Raw genomic sequence first — 15,010 nt, forward strand, 5'->3', positions numbered from 1 at the left:
CACCCCGCCCACCGCGCGATGGCTGAGAAAAGAGGACAGGATGGAGAAGAGATGGCTGTAGCATGGACTCCAAGAAAATTGGTGTCGGATGGGACTCGTGTGGGTGGCGTGTGCCATACTGCTAGACGTGAATGCTAGTTATGGCCCATGCCACCTCATTATATCGAGCCTATATCGAGGTACGTAGAACAAATTTCCTGCAGTCCGTGCTCAGCCCTCCTCTATCTCTCTTCTCAGCCAGCCAGCGGACGCGCGGAGCCCATCGTCTGTTTGCTCACATGCGGCCCCACATGTCAGTGAAAACGCAAGAGGACCCACTGAACCTGCACATCTTTCACCTCGACGTGTTGGTGATGAAAAACAAATCCAATAAAGATCTTCGGTGGCTGCTTTTGGAGTTACTTAAGAGTAGTAACATTCTATTTACAATTTAACCCAAGATGCACATCTCGTGGCTTCAACTACCACTCTATTTTCTTTCATGACACGACCTGGATGTTGGATGTCCCACGTGTCGGCAAAAGGAGGAAGAACCCGACCAAATCTTCGGTTCTGCTCTCGGATTAGACTAGTTGTGCTAACTTAAAAAATTTATTGTGTACTCCCTCCGTTCCAAAATACTTGACTTCCATTTGTCCAAAAATGGATGTACCTATATACTAAGACATGTCTAGATACATATATATTTTGACAAATAGAAGGCATGTAGTATTGTGCAACGGAGGGAGTAGAATGGATGCAAGTTTTTGTATTGGGAAGAAGAGTACATCCATATATTGATAGAGCGCAATTTAGTAGACGTTCTATCACTTTTAGCTAGTATAGAATAGAGGCTAGACATGAGACTAGATGCGAGGAAGCAACGTCTACTTCTTTACACTCGAAGAAGAAAGAAGAACACAAGATCGAGCCTCCGCAGATCAACAATGAATGCATTAAGAAGGCACTAATCCAACTTACTACAGGAGTAGTCAAAATTATCGTTGGAGTTCGTGCAAAACGGAGGTCCGTTTGGGGTCGTGCATTGGAGTTGGCCTTACAAGTGGGACCGCAGTTAAGGAAACCGACTATCGGCAAACCCCCACCTCGCCCGTCGCGCGATGGCTGAAGTTAGAGAAACGACGAGGTTGAAGAGATTGCTCTCGCACGGACTCCAAGAAATAATATGGTGTCAGATGGATGTCGTGGTGGTGGCGTGTGTCGTACTCTTGGACATGAATGCTTGTTCTGGCCCATGCCACCCTACTACTCCTACTACTTACTCCTACTATATACTATACTACTAGTATATCGAGGATTCGAGGTGCTGGTTACGTACAACGAACACATTAACATATGGCTACAGTAAAAACACCCGCCCGACGCGCGAAGCATGTGAAGCTAGTACAAATAGTGTACTACTATTGTTGATTGGCCTCATCCGATAACCTATTGCAATGCACGTACAATTATGTATTCGGAAAATATTTTTTTGCCTCGTCACACCACCCACTCAGAGAAGCGACTCGAAAGCCATTCATAAATTTAGTAAGTTTATCACAGGCATATCATTTTATTACATAGTGCAACAGGTCATCAACCCACATCGACAACGAGGATACATTATAAATACTAAAGTTTTCACCACACAACAAATAACAAGCCATGAAATGAACTTCAACTCAACCATTCCGCGGTGTTGGAAACGCTTGCTTTGAACCACAAGTGATTCTCTGGGACGGGCCATCCGTTGTCGATCTGGAGACCAACGCAGGACTGATCATCCAGGCTGAAGCGGCCTACTATATCAGTACCAGGGTAGGGAACCACCCAAATGCCCGAGGTATAGACACAGTTGCTTCTCATAAATGTGTCAATAGCAGTTGGATCGCCTTTCACCATCATCGGATAGTTTTGTCCAAGGAAGAGCGAGTTTTCTCCAAGACTATCAATTATGTGCCAGGGAGAAGGAGTTGGCGCTAGCACCCTAGTATCCATCCCGAATACCATGCAACAGGTGTTGGAATAGGTCCGGAGAGTGCGACCATGGGAGACTACACCTGCTTCCTTAGCAGTAACATCATCAGTGGGTTGTATACACACAAGAAGAGGTGATCCATCGGAATTACTTGCCAGGCGCCACAGAGTATATCGGCGCTGCTCGTCCTCATGCTCGTGATCATCACCATCGTCATCTCCCCCTTGGTTATAAAAATCTTCAAGTATAGGTGGTGGGATGTTCACAGGACCTTGGAAACACAAGAAGAAGGTTAATTAGTAAAGGGAAACTTGCTAAACCCGCATGCATGTGGATGAAACAATTATAATTATGGTGGAAGACAAACGTACCGAAACAACGAGGATGCCATGCAAAAACAGTGCCACGAGTGGTGGCAGCAAACACAAGGCCCTCGTATTCAATTGCATCACAGTAGTCATCCGTGTACAGAAACTGATTTTTGAGCAATATCCATCGAGTGAAACCATCAAGGACGGCAACAAGCTTGTCGAAGATAGCAACAACATCATAGTTTTTGTAATTCCAAGAGCGGTTGGGAACTCGACAAATTGCTATCTTCCGTAGACGACAGTCACCATGATCATATTTGAACGTGCGTACATTACCGGTGTGCTCAACCTTTGGGCAGTGTGCTGAGATTTTTGGAAGTGGAACCCGGTGACGAGTGTACACATTCACAAGTTCCCACTCACAGTTGGACCCAATGTAAACAACCCAATCTCCATTTGCGCCCGCCCAAGCCTTGCCCTCAAGCGATGGCATCTTAACATCACACGTATCATTATCAAGCGACATCAACTTGCACAGGGCGAGGCCTCCGTCGTGCCGGCGCCAGTCATCAGGGTCACGGCGAAGAAGATAGGGGAGATCAAACCACTCCTTGACCCTTGGGTTCCTTGCAATGATGTTATTAGTTGAGTCAAGAATGGGCTGGAACGAACCTGCCATGCTAGCCGAGGTGATGACGTCGCACCGATCAATGAGTTCCTCCACCACGTCATCTTTCAGATTGGGGCAAGAATAACGAGGTCGTTTTCGGCCTGTTCCCTCCATGGAGAAGACGATCGAACAATGGCAGAAGAAAGGGTGAAGGGCTGAAGGAAAATGGAGGAGGGAGAGGAAGAGCGTGCGACAGCAGTTCCAAATCGAGAGGGAAAGGTGAAGAGTCGATGGACGGTTGCGAGTTTGCCACGGTTCACGAAGAGGCGCCCCAGCCTACACGTCCGTTCGGAAATACTCCTACTACTCGTCATCGTCTCACTGATATGTTGGAACAGGACCACATGTCAACGAAACATGGTGTGTAATTTCTCGTGCAAAATGCGATCTGGACGCGTTGGCCCGAGGTGCCGCATTAGTTATCGACCTTTATTTTTTTAATGGTGTGCCGATCAGTTTTGAAGCACGACTAACTGGTACTGTACACAGAGAAAATATAAACTACTCTACCACTACCCCACCTCCAGTACTAGTAGTATAAAAAAGATATATATATATATATAGGCTGGAGCTTCAGTGCTTTCTTGCTAAGGGCTGCCCACTTGCTTCTCACACTACCACCCTCTCTCCAGATCTAAAAAAGACGGCCCCTCTCTCCCTCCTCACCGGTGGTCACAGATCCGCCGAGGAAGAAAAGGACATGCAGCGTTGACTCACTCGTCGTCGGCGAGCGAGGTCACGCACTGACGACAAGGCCGTCCTCTCAGACCTAGCGCCCGTACGGGATGGCCTCCATCCCCAAGCTCGCTGCCGTAGTGTGTGCGGAGGACGACGACCACGAGCGAAGCCACTTCCCGCCGACCCTCAGGTATGCTACCTCTTTTCGAGCCATAACCTTGTTCTATTGCCCCATCTGCTACGTCGTTGCATGTGGATCTTTTTCCACTCCACCATCTTCCCAATTTGCTATCCTCTACTCTGCTGGCCACGCAGACGAAAACCATAATTTGCACTATTAAAGGAAACCCTACTTCATGCAGACTAATCCATGTCTGGGTTGAATAAGGAAAGGAAGGGAGACTGTACTGTCCAAGAGAGTAGGCATCGAACCCGCATCTAGGTTGAAAAGGGGAAAATCAGTAGCTAAGGAACGAGTCTCATGTCTCTTGGTTGAAGAAGGGTAGAAAGGCATGACAACGCAATAGAGAATGACCAGGTCGATCGGTTTGTTGTCCTCGCATAGGAAAAAGGTGGCTAAAGGGAACGTAAATGGGACCATAATCCACATATGCTGCCTGGATATTTGTTGCTCTGGGCAACCATACCTCCCTCACCACTCTGCGTCCGTGGAGGTACATCGTACTGGTGCCTCCCATGCTCTTATTGCCACTTTTTTTGCTGTTAGTATAACGCTAGCAGTCAAGTCAAGCAATGCTACTGCTAAAGTGATGCTGCATTTAACTAATGCCGCTCTCAGTCTAATGCCACCCATAAATTTAAGCAATGCAGCCATTTAATGTCACTGGATTATTTCAGGGTTAGCTGTTGATTGTGGATGTATTAAAGATTTTTCAGCTAAGGCATTCTAATGCTGTTGCACAGCCAGTATACCAACGATGAAACTTGTTACTACCTTCAGATTTTTGCACTGTTAATGCTTATAGATTACATACCTCACTTTCATGAGATAAGTTATTTTTTGTACAGTGTCACCAAAATGCCAAGGCGCTGATGTCATTTTATTTTGGTTAAACTGCACAGACAATTATGAAGACAAGAGGAAAGGTCAAGAGTGGGCACCTCCTCCTTCCTCCGGCTGTTCTCTTGAGGAGGTCTGTATGTTTGTCTCTAATGCCTGTCGACTACATACCTGACATCATGATGTAATGTTAAGTCATTTCCTTTTGTACAGTGTCACTGAATTGTCAAGGCGGTGATGGCATTTTATTTTAGTAGAACTGCACAAAATTTTCTTAAAAGAAGAGGAAAGGTCAGGAATGGCTCACTTTTCTAGAAAAAACTATGTATGCCTTCCTCACATCAGTCGTTGTTGCTTTATTTATTCCTTCAAACAGGTGGTTAGAAACAGTCTTCCTACCTTTCCCCATTAAGAAATTGGAATGCTTATATTTGTGAGTCTATGCTTCAACTAGTGCCACTTTTAGAGTAATCACACTTTCAATATCTATGCAAACAGGGATGCTCGATTTTAGTGGAACTGCACAAAAAGTCCAACTGGTTCAACATTAGGAGCATGTTTTTTTCCCAACCTTTATATCCAATTGGTGGCACTATGAGTTGTTCAAGGTACATGGTTTGCTACTATCTTGCTACTCTTTTTGTACTATCATTAGATAGTAATACTAGTGGTTTGCATGTGAATTTATTGGCAAGGTGGACCTACATTGGAGGTGCAGGACAGGATTCAATGATTGGATGCTCAATTTCGGTTGTATCAATTTCACCTCTTCCATCACTGCGAACATGGATATCCTTGGTCTGATGAAGAATAGGCGCTATATTTCTGCTCTGAACCAGCAAATCAATTCAGTATGAAATTGTCCAGGGCAAAACATAACTGTATCAGATTGTCCAGTGCAGAACATGACAGATGCTAAGCGGAAGAGACATGTTTAAACCGAAAATACAAGGTGTAGTATATGTTTACTAGCTGCTTGATATTTGTGCAGACAGAGATGTCTGCCCGTTGCTATTTGGCAAACCAACAAAGTGCCCGCAATTTTGGTTGAACTGCACAAGAGAATAGTATAGTCACTGCATGCAGTGCCATTTGAAAATAGACACAGAAAGATTGGATAGTCACTTCATGGACTGCAGAAAAGTAGTACTATAATATTTATTGGCCAACACTAGGTGCTTCATTGCTTTGGTCTGATTATACAATGGACATCATTTTGCCTAAGTTAAAGTTTGTATTCCGAAAATAGTCTCGCAGTGTGATCGAGGGAAGACCAAATCATATTGCAGTGCATGTTCCTCCATCATGTCTGGTTCATTCTCATGGTTCCAGCTGTTGGTGAAACCACTTATGTTTGCAAGAGGAATTGTAGACTTCACAAACAAATTTGTCTTTCAGTCTGTACTGAATGTTGGCCAATAGAAGCATCCATGTTAGTAGGAAGAACAGATCTTGTTTCTAGATCTTTGCTTTTGGAGCTACATATTTGTATATGATCTGTGAGTCATTGAGATGCATTAACATGTTGATCTTATGTATGGGAATCGTACTAGTTAGTTTTAGTTGTGATGCAAGATCCGAATTGGCTGATCTTTGCTTTTGGAGCTACATATTTGTATATGATCTGTGAATCATTGAGATGCATTAAAAGTTACTTATTTCTGTTCGCTCAGTGTTTACAAGTTACTGATCGATCACTAGCTAGCCTACAAATGCGCTCCTGGCAGTTTTATTTGCGACGCAAGATGCAAAGTGGCAGTTTTTTGAATAAAAATGCCTACCTCTGAAGAAACTGACAAGCTCGTACGCAAGCAAGTGCCTCCTATCGCACCTGTGGCAAGTCTGAGGCGAGGCGGAGGACGCCGGTGATGGCGTTTAGCATGGACAGCAGATGGCGGTCGGCATCGTCTAGTTAGCTAAGAGTAAGTTAGTACTTGTACGCTACTAGAGTGTTAGTGGGAGTAGATAGTTAACTTGGCTATGATGGTTGTCAACGTGGAAGTTCAGTACTCTATATGTGGATCAGACCTGTTACTTTGGTCTGAATGTTGAACTTTCCATTTGAACATATGGAATGGGCTGTTATTTTTTTAAATGGGTTGTATTTGTCCTCCACGGTTTAGAGGCTGGCTTGTGGGCCTAGCAAGTTGACGCGTACACAATCAGGACATGATTGTACGTGGAGAGGATGACAGCAGGGACCCGCCAAGGTCATGGCAGTACGCAAGCAAGTGCCTCCTTATTTCAAGCCAATAAAAAATGGCTCCTCCTAGTGGATTTCTGACATCTGGGTCCCATGCCATTGTCAACGTAGTCAATAAACGAGAGAATTGCACAACGAGCGGCTGACACCAGGGACCCAGCAGCTCGCCCAGTTATTTTTGTTTTGGGTTAATTTGATAAATGCCACTCCAAATCTGGTGTATCTGAGAAATGCCACTGCAATTTCCAAACTTTGAAAAATGCCATTTCATGCCATTTCTAGTGGCATTTTTCGAAGTCTGGAGTGGCGTTTTTCAAAGTTTGCAAACTGCAGTGGCGTTTTTCAAAGTTTGCAAAAATTGTAGTGGCATTTTTCAAAGTTTGGAAATTGCACTGGCATTTTTATGAATCGCCATAATTGGAGTGGCATTTATCTAATTTGTTTTTGATACGGAAGCAGGGTGTCAACTGGGCTGTGCGGGACACTCTGGCCTGTCTAGACAGCCTTTTCTTTTATGTTTACCACAGACCAGCCCAGTAGTTTTTTTTCTTTCTGAAAATGGCTAGCCCGGTTTTTTTGTGATTTGTCAAGTAAGTCGCTTTATCAGGCCTGTTGGGCTGCAAATCTTTCAAGACGAGGAGAGCTTCATTCGGCTGGTCGAGAAAATGGCCTATCAGTAATGAGAAATGGGTTGTACATTTTTAAAACACATCAAACCGGCAATTATTTTCAAATATCTTTTTTTTCATTTCGAGATTTTAAATTGCATTGATTTTTATGCATGGACAATTTATTGGATTTTATATTGATATACATTTATTTTTAAAATCAGTCTGAATGTGACTCGAAATTTCGGGATTAAAAATAGTTCAGACCGCACCGACATATGCAAAATTTTGTATAATTTTTTAACCGTGGCCACAATATGGGCTGTAATGCTAACATAAAGAATATGGGCTCCAAAAAACCCGTAAGAATTAGCAAATGGTCTGTAAATTATTTGAAATAATGGCAGATGGGTTGTATGCTGTTTTCCACAGATTTGAGGCTTTCCACAGATGGCATGTATACTGTTGGATGTCCATCCAATGGCCGTCGTGCTTCTTCAATCTCTGCTCTTCCTGCTCCAGCCGCTCAAACAAGCGCCCGCGGGACTGCCTGCTCCCTCCTCCCCGTGGCCGGCTGTGCTGCCGCGCAGGCCTCACCGCCCCACCGTACTCCCATCGCTGGCCTAGCCATCCCTCTACTCACCCACACCTGCTGTTATTCTCTGGCGACGGCAGACGAACCAGTAAACTCTCGTACAGTCATACTCCCCTCCACGTGGGAAACAAAAACAACGGCCGAGTCTTCCCTGCCTCCGTGTCGTTCCCTTCCTAGGCCTCGCCGTCGTCCACCGCCCTGGTGCTCTCGGCGTGGCGTGGTCAGCGTGGTCAACGATCGACATGCATCTGAAGTGGACTGTACGTGGAGAGGCTGACAGCTGGGTCCACGGCCGCACGCAAGGAAATGCCTCACCGCCCCCATACTACTCCCACCGCTAATGATTTCCTCCACCTGACATCTGGGACCCACCGAAACGGCCTCTGTATTTCGTGAAAAAAAACGTTACCGCCGCTGACAACTCGGACCCACCAGCTATATCTTCGCACGCAAGGAAGTGCCTCCTTATTACGCACAAAAAAATGAATACTCCCCCTGCTAGCTGGGACCCAGTATAGTGGGCCTACTAAGTTGACGGGGATGAAGGGCTTTGTCAACTTAGTCAATATGCACGATTCTAGCTCGACTGACTATACGATGTCCATCCAACGGCCGTAGTGCTTCTTCAACCTCTGGTCTTCTTGCTCCAGCCGCCCAAACCAGCGCCGGTCGTGCCGCCTGCTCCTGCCTCCCGTGGCCGACTGTGCTGCCGCGGAGGCCTCACCGCCCCCATACTACTCCCACCGCTGGCTAGGCCATCCCTCCACTCCACTCACCCACACCCCCTGTTATTCTGCGGCAATGGCAGCGCAGCCGAACCAGTGAACCCTTGTACTCCTCTCCGCGTGGGCATCCACTGACGCGCCTTCCCCGGCTCCGCATCGTCCCCTTCCTAGGCCTCGTCGTCGTCCACCGCCGTGGTGCTGTCGACGCGCCATGGTCAATGTGGTCAACGACCGAATTCCATCGGAAGAATACTGTACATGGAGAGGCTGACAGCTGGGTCCACGACAGCCGCAAGGAAGTGCCTCCTTATTACGTGGAAAATAATTATTCCTCCACCTGATAGCAGGGACCCACCGGACAGGCCACCAGTATTTTGCAAAAAAATCGTTTCCCCTGACTGCTAGGACCCACTGGACGGGCCACCGTATTTCGCCAAAAAAACGTTCCCCCCGCTGTCAGCTCGGACCCACCGGAAGTGCCTCCTTATTACGCACAAAAAAATGGATACTCCCCCGGCTAGCTGGGACCCACCTTGCTGGGAGGCTGACTTGTGGGCCTACTAAGTTGACGGGGATGGAAGGCTTTGTCAACTTAGTCAATATGCATGATTCTAGCTCCGGTGACCGTACGATGTCCATCCAACGGCCGTAGTGCTTCTTCAACCTCTAGTCTTCTTGCTCCAGCCGCCCAAACCAGCGTTGGTCGTGCCTCGTGCTCCTGCCTCCCGTGGCCGGCTGCGATGCGGTGGAGGCCTCACCGCCCCCTACTACTCCCACCGCTGGCCAGGCCATCCCTCTACTCACCCACACCCCCTGTTATTCTGCGGCGACGGCAGCCTCACACCGCAGCGAACGAGTGAACCCTCGTACTCCTTTACGCGTGGGCATCCACTGCCGCGTCTTCCCCAGCTCTGTGTCATCCCCTTCCTAGGCCTCGCCATCGTCCACCGCCCTGGTGCTCACGGGGCGGCGTGGTCAACATGGTCAAGGAACGACTTCCATCGGACATGGACTGTACGTGGAGAGGCTGACAGCTGGGTCCACGGCCGCAGCAAGGAAGTGCCTCCTTATTACATGCAAAATAATTATTCCTCCACCTGACAGCGGGGACCCACCGGATGGGCCACCGTATTTCGCCCCCTTAACTGCTGGGACCCACCAGCTACATCTTCGCAGGCAAGGAAGTGCCTGACAGTCGGGACCCACCTAGTCGAAGCGTACGTAGCGTTGTCATTCTGGTCGCGAACGTGTACGTACATATATACTGGTGGATGTAGAGGCGCGCATGTGTCGTAGTAGAGGCGGACAAGGTGCAAGAAAGAAAATACGGCCACGTATGTGTACATACGGGCGGGGTCTCGAACGCCTACTCACGCATAAGTACGGCGAGGGCTCGTGTACATGGCTGGGTCAGAACGGAGAAACGGCGTCGTCGTCGTGTTCATGGGTCGGAACGAAATGCGTGGTTGTGTTCATCGGGAGGGCTTGGACGGAAGAGGCGATGGAAACGAGGCCTGGCGTACCGCACAACAGAGGAAACGGACCTCCTACGGTCGAAACGGGGGTCCTGTTGATCGGGAGGGGTGTGGCGTACCACAAAACGGAGGAAACGGACCTCCTACGGTCGAAACGGGGGTCCTGTTGATCGAGAGGGGTGTGGCGTACCACAAAACGGAGGAAATGGACCTCCTACGATCGAAACGGGGGTCCTGTTGATCGGGAGGGGTGTGGCGTACCGCAAAACGGAGGAAACGGACTTGTGTTGGAGCGCTACGGTCGAAACAGGGGTCCTGTTCATCGGGAGGGGTGTGGCGTACCGCAAAACGGGACTCCACAGGATACTGTTCATCTCCACCGTCGACCCCCTCCAGCCTCCACAAGCTACTGTTCATCCACTGTCAACCTCCTCCAGCCTCCACGAGCTCCTGTTCATCCAGCCTCCACCGCGCGCTACTCCACCGGCTACTGTTCAACCACCCCTCCATCGTCTACTATTCATCCAGCCCTCCACACCACGGGGTCCTATTCAACCACCCCTCCACCATCTACTGTTCATCCTGCCCTCCACACCACGGGGTCCTGTTCATCCACCCCTCCACGGGCACCCCTCCACCGTCTACTATTCATCCAGCCCTCCACCACACCACGGGGTCCTGTTCATCCAACCCCCCCCCCCCACAACGCTCACTGTTCATCCCATCAATCGGCTTCAGTTAGCAGCAGTAGCCAAGGAATCGCTCGATTGGGTTCAGTTAACAGCCATCGATCGATCGCTCGGGTTCAGTAACGCATAGCCTGCAGTGCAATGCTTGGGTTCAGTTAGAGCCCAACGCGTCGCTCGGGTTCAGTTAGAGCCAACGCCTCGCACACACGTGCGTACGTGTACGAGAGAAACGCGCATCGCTCGGCCCCCGACCTCCCACCGTAACCGGGAACTCCCCGAAATTTTCCTCCCCCTCACTTCTACCACGGTTTTTCCGTCATGGACGGCCCAAAGAATGTCATGCAGCTGCGTCTCCGGCCCGCCCAGGACAAAAAGCCCATTTTCTGTCATGATTTTTTGTCATAGAAGTAGGAGCCCACCACATCTATGATGATATCGGGTTTTGTCACAATTATCGTCATAGAAGTGTCATATGTATGACAGAAAAAAAATCGTTCGGCCCAAAATGTCACAGATGTGCCTTTTTATGTAGTGTCCTCTTGATCCATAGATGGATCGAGGAGGTGCCTGATACGTCTCCAACGTATCTATAATTTTTGATTGTTCCATGCTATTATATTATCAACCTTGGATATTTTATATGCATTTATATGCTATTTTATATGATTTTTGGGACTAACCTATTAACCCCGAGCCCAGTGCCAGTTTATGTTTTTCCCTTGTTTCAGTGTTTCGCAGAAAAGGAATATCAAACATAGTCCAAACAGAATGAAACCTTCGGAAAATTTATTTTTGGAAAGAAAGCAATACAAGAGACTTGGAGTGCACGTCAGAGGATCAACAAGGAAGCCACGAGGCAGGGGGCGCCCACCCCCCTGGGGATGCCCTCCACCCTCGTGGGCCCCTCGTGGCTCCCCTGATGTATTTCTTCCCCCATATATACCCATATACCCTAAAAACATCCGGGAACACAATAGATCGGGAGTTCCACCGCCAGAAGCCTCCGTAGCCACTGAAAGCCAATCTAGACCCGTTCCGGCACCAGTAGCTATGACGAGGGGGCAATCCTTCTCCGGTGGCCATCTTCATCATCCCGGTGCTCTCCATGACGAGGAGGGAGTATTTCTCCCTCGGGGTTGAGGGTATGTACCAGTAGCTATGTGTTTGATCTCTCTCTCTCTCTCGTGTTCTTGATTTGGCACGATCGTGATGTATCGCGAGCTTTGCTATTATAGTTGTATCTTATGTTTCTCCTCCCTCTCTACTCTCTTGTAATGATTGAGTTTTCCCTTTGAAGTTATCTTATCGGATTGAGTCTTTAAAGATTTGAGAACACTTGATGTATGTCTTGCCGTGCATATCTGTGGTGACAATGGAATATCACGTGATTCACTTGATGTATGTTTTGGTGACCAACTTGCAGGTTCCGCCCATGAACTTATGCATAGGGGTTGGCACACGTTTTCGTCGTGATTCTCCGGTAGAACTTTGGGGCACTCTTTGAGGTCCTTTGTGTTGGTTGAATAGATGAATCTGAGATTGTGTGACGCATATCGTATAATCATACCCACGGATACTTGAGGTGACATTGGAGTATCTAGGTGACATTAGGATTTTGGTTGATTTGTGTCCTTAAGGTGTTATTCTAGTACGAACTCTAGGGCTATTTGTGACACTTATAGGAATAGCCCAACAGATTGATTGGAAAGAATAACTTTGAGGTGGTTTCGTACCCTACCATAATCTCTTCATATGTTCTCCACTATTAGTGACTTTGGAGTGACTCTTTGTTGCATGTTGAGGGATAGTTATGTGATCCAATTATGTTATTATTGTTGAGAGAACTTGCACTAGTGAAAGTATGAACCCTAGGCCTTGTTTCAACACATTGCAATACCGTTTACGCTCACTTTTATCATTAGTTACCTTGTTGTTTTTATATTTTCAGATTACAAAAACCTTTATCTAATATCCATATTGCACTTGTATCACCATCTCTTCGCCGAACTAGTGCACCTATACAATTTACCATTGTATTGGGTGTGTTGGGGACACAAGAGACTCCTTGTTATTTGGTTGCAGGGTTGCTTGAGAGAGACCATCTTCATCCTATGCCTCCTATGGATTGATAAACCTTAGGTCATCCACTTGAGGGAAATTTGCTACTGTCCTACAAACCTCTTCACTTGGAGGCCCAACAACGTCTACAAGAAGAAGGTTGTGTAGTAGACATCAAGCTCTTTTCTGGCGCCGTTGCCGGGGAGGTGAGTGCTTGAAGGTATATCTTTAGATCTTGCAATAGAATTTTTTTTGTTTCTTGTTTTAGCACTAGTTTAGTTTATAAAATAAAACTACAAATATATATATATATATGGAATTGAGTTTGCCTCATACGCTTCATCTTTTTAATATCTTTCGTGAGTATGATGGAAAGGAAAATTGTGCCAAAGTGTTAGAAGAAGAATGCATTAAAATGTTTGGCACTAAATCTTTGAATGATGAGCATGATTGAAATGTTGTTAGTATGAACTCTTTGAATATCCATAGTACTAATGATGATTGCACTAGTTATGATGAAAATGTCTCCTATAAGCATGTCAATTTTTGTGTAGTGCATTGGGTTTGCAAGTACACACCAAATAGGGAAGATAGATATTGCAAGAGGCATAAGCACTTAGAAACTAAATTGTTGCAAGAAAGGATAGATGTTTGTGCTGAAAATTTAAATTTTCTTGGCCGTACTTGTGGACTTTGCAATGAAAGTGGTCATTTAGCTATCCGATGCAAATTGTTTCATGATCTAATCGTGTCCAAAAATTGTGATGAGTTGATTTCCCTTGCACATTATAATGAACTTAGCTTGCTTATGGGTTGCGAAGAAATGAAACATATAACTGGGCATCTTCCAGAATTTGCCCGTTATAAACTTCTTGGCTTTGATCTAGAGGAAATTTATATGTATTGTGCGGTGAATTGTATTGAAAATCCTTATATTGCCAACTACATAAAGAAAAGAAAACAAATAGAAGATGAAGAGAATACTAATGAAATGGAAGAGACTTCCCAATACCCTCCTATTATTTCTTATGATGAATCAGGTAACGAGGAGGAGCCTCCTATTCAACCAATCTCATTAATAAGGAGCTCCAAAAAGAGGATTGAACCCACACAGGATGTGGTGAAGAAGAAAAGAAAAAGGAAGAGAGGTAAAAAGATATCTCTCCCAAATAGTGCTGCTCCTATTACTATTGTGCCTCATGAAAATATAATTGTGGAAGATAATGATACTTCTTATGATCTTGAAAATCTTTTTGGCACTTTCTTGGAAGAATATGATAATTGCTATACTATTGGTGCTATCCATACTATTAATGATGAGAGTGATTATGCTTATGATATGAAAAGGCCCAAGCTTGGGGATGCTAGGTTTGATGAAGATGATGTTTTTGAGAATATATTGTCTGCAATTAATGTTTGTCCCAAGCTTGGGGAAGCTATGATTAATGAAGATGATATTTTTAGTCTCCCAAGTTTTGATATGAAAATTTATAATGATGATAGCATGCCTCCTACTTATGATGATTATTTTGATGATACTTATGCTATAAAAAGTAGTGATTATATCTATAAAACTTGTCATGATTATGATTACCCCTTTTCTGAACATTACTCTTTTAATGTGGAAACAATTTATAGTATTCGAGTCTCTTATGATACTCCCACTATTCCGAATGAGAAGAATTTTGCTTATGTGGAGAGTAATAAAAATTCTATGCTTGTAGATCATGAAAAGAATGCCTTAGGTGCTGGTTATATTGTTGAATTCATTCATGATGCTACTGAAAATTATTATGAGGAAGGAATATATGCTTGTAGGAATTGCAATAATATCAAGTTTCCACTCTATGTGCTTAAAGTTTTGAAGTTATGCTTGTTTTACCTTCCTATGCAAGTTGATTCTTGTTTCCATAAGTTGTTTGCTCACAAAATCCCTATGCATAGGAAGTGGGTTAGACTTAAATGTGCTAGTCATATTCTTCATGATGCTCTCTTTATGTTTCAATTCTTATCATTTATG

This window comes from Triticum urartu, chromosome 2 (genome assembly GCF_003073215.2).
Source record: "Triticum urartu cultivar G1812 chromosome 2, Tu2.1, whole genome shotgun sequence".
Lineage (NCBI taxonomy): Eukaryota > Viridiplantae > Streptophyta > Magnoliopsida > Poales > Poaceae > Triticum > Triticum urartu.